General features: G+C 44.0%; 1 protein-coding gene across 4 annotated transcripts in view; it reads left to right on the top strand.

The window, feature by feature from the left end:
• Positions 1–376: 376 nt before the first annotated feature.
• SMAD4 (SMAD family member 4) overlaps positions 377–6,000 on the top strand; it is a 59,874-nt gene continuing 54,250 nt past the window's right edge. For all 4 annotated transcript variants that reach the window (XR_007455360.1, XM_049620003.1, XM_049620005.1 and 1 more), the window contains exon 1: positions 377–738. The gene's annotated coding sequence lies outside the window, so the exon portion shown is untranslated. The remainder of the gene's footprint in view (positions 739–6,000) is intronic.

Genomic DNA, 6,000 nt, shown 5'->3' with positions numbered 1-6,000 from the left:
AGGCCCGGCTCATCGCTGTTTACAAACACTTACTGGACGCCCACTCTACTCCGAGCTCTCCAGCGCTGCTTGCGTACTTTTCTGTAAAGGGATGCCAATTTCCCTGATGAACACACTGCAAGCAGCCTCTCTAGGGCAGCGCCCTCCGCCAGGCCCGGAGCCCAGACCGGCACTCCGGGCAGCTTGCCGACTGGTGCCGCCTCGTGAGCGCCTGCGCAGAGCGACCCTCCCGTCACTCCGGGCGGGAGGCGGGGGCAGCAGGGAGAAAGGAAAGCTGCAGGGGGAAAAAGGGCCAAACCCTGAAATTACCCGGATGTGGTCTCCGTGCGCGCATGCTCAGTGTCCTTTCGACAAGTTGGCAGCAACAACACGGCCCTGGTCGTCGTCGCCGCTGCGGTAACGGAGCGGCTCGGGTGGCGGAGCCCGCGTTCGCGCCCGCCCGCTCTCCTCGGGAGGCCCTTCCCGCCCTCCCCGCGACTCCACGGCCGCCCAGGGGGCGGGAGCGGCTGAGGGGAGCCGGGCGCCCCGCGAGAGAGGCCCCCGGTCGCGGGGCGGCCCGGGAGCTCTAGGCGGCCCGCGCGGGCAGCGGCGCGGCGCCGAGGAGGGGCGGCCTGGCTCGGACGCGGCGGGGCCGGGGCCGAGGAGCGCTCCGGGCCGCCAGGGGAGCGACGGGCTCGGCGCTCCCGCGGACGAGTCGCGGCGGGAGAGTGGACACTCCTCGCCATCGCCCGAGCCCAGGTAACGCGCCATGTCCCCGCCCCTTCCCCCGGCCGGGCCCGCGCACCCCGCCCGCGGCTTCCCCGCCCCGGGGCGGGCTCCCGGCAGCGGCTGGGAGCAAGCAGGAGGCCGGCGGGTGCGCCGGGAGAGCGAGCGCGGCCCCCTGACGGGCCGGGCCGGCGGCCCCTGCGCAGGGGCCGCGGGGCCTCGCGTCACTCGGGCTACGGGCTGGGTCCTGCGGCCCCGAACTCCCCTTGCGGTCTGTGGCAGAATCAAGTTAAACTCGGACCGGGACTCCTGCTGCGGCCGCCGCTCCTCTTTGTTGTTCTTGAGTAGTTTCGCTGTCCGCCCCAGCCGAGTGCGCTGGGTTGGCCCGAATGTGTCGCCTCAGGTATAAATGAAAGTTGTAAATGGCTTGTCTTCATTTCTTTTCTTAAGCAAATTTTTGTTTTCTCTTTGTCCTTCACTTTCCCTTCCTGGTTGTGTCATTCCAGTTTATGTTTCTGGCTTTGATTTGTTTACTTACTTTTTGAGTATTGTGGGTGATGGCGGTATGCGGGAAACATTCTCGGCACCTAACTGACCACCCCCACCTTCCACTCCTCTAACAAAAAATAAAGGACGTAGTTTATTTTATTGCTAGGATTACGTGTACTGAGCGTGAAATTGGTATACGATGTAGGGCGGTGGCTCCATCACAGCCCCAAACTGCTGTTATAATCTCTCCGGCAAGATTTTCAAAGAAATGGGTGTGTTTGGTTAACTTGAAAGATTTCTTTGAGGGTGCGGAGAGGTTTTTAAAACTCTGTTGATGATTGATAGCTATCCCCCCCCCCCGAAAATACTGGTAAAAATTTTAATGAATATATTTTTAATTAATTTGTTTTGAATTTGGTTTCCTCATGCCTTTCGTTTTTGCACTCTAGTTTAAGGTGAAACTGCTCGTTTTTCCGGAATTACAAATATAAGATGATGTGGAATCATTTTAATTAGTCTGGGTTGATTTTCTAAAGGCATGTAATCTTGGCTAATTTTGTTAACAACCTTTGACTTTTGCCAGAATTACATCTTTTTAGCATCAATAGCAGTTTAATAATGTGGGTTTTAAAAAGTAGGTTCAGTATTTTTTGTTGTAAGAAACTATGTAGTCTTATAGAAAATAAAGAAATACATACTTTCATAAAGTAATTAGATTTAGAATATTGCAGTGGAATAAATTTTATTGTGGATTTCATTAACTGCCTTTGCCTTGTTGCACTGAGACTGTATTTCAGTTGAAATATAGCATAGGAAGTTCCAACGTGTAACTTCTTTTTCTGCTAAAGACTTATTTCTTATTTTCTCTTTTGGAAAGTTCTGATATGCTTTAGTACATGACATTTCAAGTTGTAAATGATTGATATAATTAACGTTTTAAAATATGATATCCTGTTAATGCTTCCTAAGTTCATTTTTTTATGATTTTGTTTTCTTAAATGGGTTTGTTACTGAACAAAGTAATACAGGTAGGCTAAGCATTTAAGATTTGCAGAATCTTTACATATAAAGGTGCTAATGAATTATGTAAGTTTCAGTTGTTGGAATTAAAACTAAAAGCCTTTCTAGAGAAAATTGATACAACATTTTGTGAGTCTATTAATAGAAGTGGCTTTTTCTTTGCTTTCCAGGTTTTTGGGGTGAGGTTGCTTTCAAGAGGTATTACACCTTAATTTTCTGATTTTCGAGGTGGGAGTACCTAATAGGAATTTCTCTGTATAGCTAAGTGCCTTCATTGTAAATATTGAGCTTAGAAAAAAACTGCAAATCAATTTCAGATTTAATGAAAATTTGGGCTGAGAAGGTTAATTTGAAATTTTTGTTTACATTTTATATGGATCTTTGGCCTTTTCTGATGGCTTTGTTGTTTGAAACAGTTCTGCTTATACTATGAAGCAGCAATTCTTATTTCAAAAACCTATGCTTCACTTTTTAAAGCTACATTTTAGTTGAGCTATTTCTTTATTTGTATGTGAATTATTTTTTCTGCATTCCTCTTTAGATCCCCCCCCCTCCAACCCCCCAAATTAAGAGCAAGTATTAAACTAATTTATGCTGCCCAGTCACACACCGCCTCTCTGGCTTGGAAGCTGTTTTTTCTGATTGAGCTGGTGTTATAGTAACATCATTAGCCACTATTCTAATTGAGCTGTGAATTGCTGAGGCCCCTACTAGGGCAGTTAACCCCACAGGATCTGCCTCGTTCATTGCATTTAAAATGCATATTTAGTCTTGTCTAAGATTTTACCTACTTTGGTGAGAACATATATTATTATTTTTTTATGTTTAAACTTACTTCAGTTCGATTTTGGCCTCCTCTAGCTCATGCCTAACTTTTTTTTCATTTTTCATTCAGTGATTTTAAAGGTGAATGGTTCTTTAAACATCTTATGTTGGCATTTCAGTGCTCCTTGTACATGTTTTGATTTCCTTTTTTTCTAGAAGATTGTGTAGTTAGACAGGAATTTTTGTTTTGCTTAAGTGGTGATTAAAGATGACTGTGGGGGCACCTTGGTAGCTCAGTTGGTTAAGCTTCTGACTTCGGCTCGGGTCACGATCTCACAGTTCATGAGTTTGAGCCCTGCGTCGGGCTCTGTGCTGTCAGCTCAGAGCCTGGAGAACGCTTTGGATTCTGTGCCTCCCTCTCTTTCTGCCCCTTCCCTGCTCGCGCTCTTTTTCTCTCTCAAAAATGAATAAACATTTAAAAAAATAAACATGACTCTGAGGTGATGTTTAATCATGTGTAAAACTAAAATGACTAAGTTTCATTGATTTCATTATTTTCTACACTCAATGAAAGTTAAAGGACTTAGATCAACATAACAGAATTTAATTTTCTTAAATTATCAAATTTAGGGCTTTTTACTCAACAGTTGATGAAGATTCAGTTGCTTTAAAAAGAGAAACAGTTGACAAATATGTCTAGATATTCATTTGGATAACTTTCAGTATGATACTGTTTGCATCATAACATAACAAAACATATGCTTGATAATGAGTCAGATTTAGTATTTTTGGATTTTTTTGTTTCATTTTTAAAATGTGTAATTTTGGTGATGGAAAATGTGGCTGAATTCCAGTTTCTCAGGAACAAGGTATTTTAGGTTGTGTCGCCTTGACACTATTATGTGATATGTTTGGCATCCAGGAAAATTTGTTTTAACCATGAAAGTGGATAGAAACTAGGGTGGTACTTATGTAAAACTAAGATGATGGGTGGTCAGAATCTTATAATTTAAGTCTTGATTATTTGCTACTGCAAATGATACAGGTCAGATAGCTAGCTACAAGAGACCGATTATAAAGAGTATCTGTTGGGGTACCTGGGTGCCTCAGTCAGTTGAGCATCCGACTCTTGATTTTGGCTCAGGTCATGGTCCCAGGGTGGTGGGATCAAACCCCATCTCTGGCTCCATGCTGAGCGTGGAGCCTACTTGAGATCTCTCCCTCCCCCTCTCTCCCTCTTCCCCTCTACTCTCTCCCAGGCTTCTGTTCTCTCTCTCTCAAAAAAAAGTGTCTATTATAACATCTTAATTTAAAATTGGTGATAATTGGGGGTGCCTGTGTGGTTCAGTAGGTTAAGTTCCCGACTTTGGCTCAGGTCATGATCTCACGGTCCGTGAGTTTGAGCCCCACGTCAGGCCCTGTGCTGATAGCTTGGAGCCTGGTACTGCTTCCGATTCTGTGTCTCCTTCACTCTCTTCCCCTCCCCTGCTCACACTCTGTCTCTCTTTCTCTCTCTCAAAAATAAACATTAAAACAATTTTTTTTAAGTTGGTGATAATTGTAAATACGTTTAGGCTCAAAGACTGTGTTAAATGAAAATTGCATTTTAGAAAACTTGTAACTGTATGGGATCCATCTTTTTATTGCTTTTTTACTCCCAAGGTTTAGGACAGTGGTTGTCAACTTTGGCTGCATTTTGAAATCTTTCGGGGAGCTTTACAAAATACTGGTGGCTGGATCCTACCTCCAGAAATTGTGATTCATTTGGCCTGGGGTGCAGCAAGATCAGAGTTGGAGGTGGTTTAGCTGTTAGAGTCCTCTAACTTAATTTTTTTAAAATGTTTTTAATTTATTTTTTGAGACAGAGTGCAAGTGAGGGAGGGGTAGAGAGAGGGGAACAGAGGGTCTGAAGTGGGCTCTGTGCTTGATAGGCTGACTGCAGCAAGCCTGATGTGGGCCTCGAACTCATGAACTGTGAGAGATCACAACCTGAGCTGAAGTCAGATGCTCAACCCACTGAGCCACCCAGACACTCCATCTAACTTTATTTTTTGAACTGTTTCAACTTGTGTTGGCTTTACATTCTTTAATACAATGAGGTGTCTGTGTATTATGTATTCATCTCACATCTAATTTAATGGGTCTCTTGAAGGTATTGCCCCATTCGTTTTGCTTCAGTGTTTGTCTCTTCATTTGTCGCTCTCTCCCTTTTTCTCCTCTTTGTTTTTCAATTCATTTGAAGTGCCTGGTAGCAAGTTTTAGGTACTTGTATTTCCCATGATAAGAAGTTGGTATAGCATCACTATTCTGAATAGGGAGTTGATCTCCCTCCCCCCCACCCCTCCCTCCCCTCCGGCCGGCCAAGTACTCTAAAATACTTACTTGGGCTCCTTTTAGAGATTTAGGATTTTGTGTAGGTGCCAAAATTACCATCTAAACTCCCAGTGGAATTTGTTCTTCAAGGGGGGAAGGTTAATCTGCTTGGAAGCCATAACATTTTCTAGGTACCAGTTAACTAGTCACTTCACTGGTTCTGAGAGGCAAGCTGCATCTTTTTGCTGTCAGGAGTTAAACACTGGGAGACAGTTGTTCAGCAGGCCCCACTAGTTAGCATTTTTTTAGATCATCCAAGGAGGGCATGTCCAGTTCATTTACATCCCCTGGAGTAGTTCCCAAGTGCTAGTTGAAGAGTGGTTGCATCTCCATCTCTGGAAGAGCTTTATTTCTCTCTTCCCATGCTCCATCCCAACACACACACAGATTCAGAATGGGAATTGAGTGGAGGAGGCATGGGAATCTGTATTATATATTTAAAAAAATAGCTCTTGATTTTATAGGCTTTGGATACTTTAGTATGCTTATCCTTATTGCTTTAATATGGTACCAGCTTTATTTTGCAGTCATTGATGCACTGGAGTAATTTACTTAAAATCTGTCAAATCCCAATTTGCATGTTTAGAATGCATATCATTTATGTTCGTTTGTTTTTTAAAGGACTGCTACTGAATATTTGTGTTTTTT

This window comes from Panthera uncia (assembly GCF_023721935.1).
Source record: "Panthera uncia isolate 11264 chromosome D3 unlocalized genomic scaffold, Puncia_PCG_1.0 HiC_scaffold_8, whole genome shotgun sequence".
Lineage (NCBI taxonomy): Eukaryota > Metazoa > Chordata > Mammalia > Carnivora > Felidae > Panthera > Panthera uncia.
The sequence above is the reverse complement of the archived record's forward strand: the minus strand, read 5'-3'. Positions and strand labels throughout refer to the sequence as shown.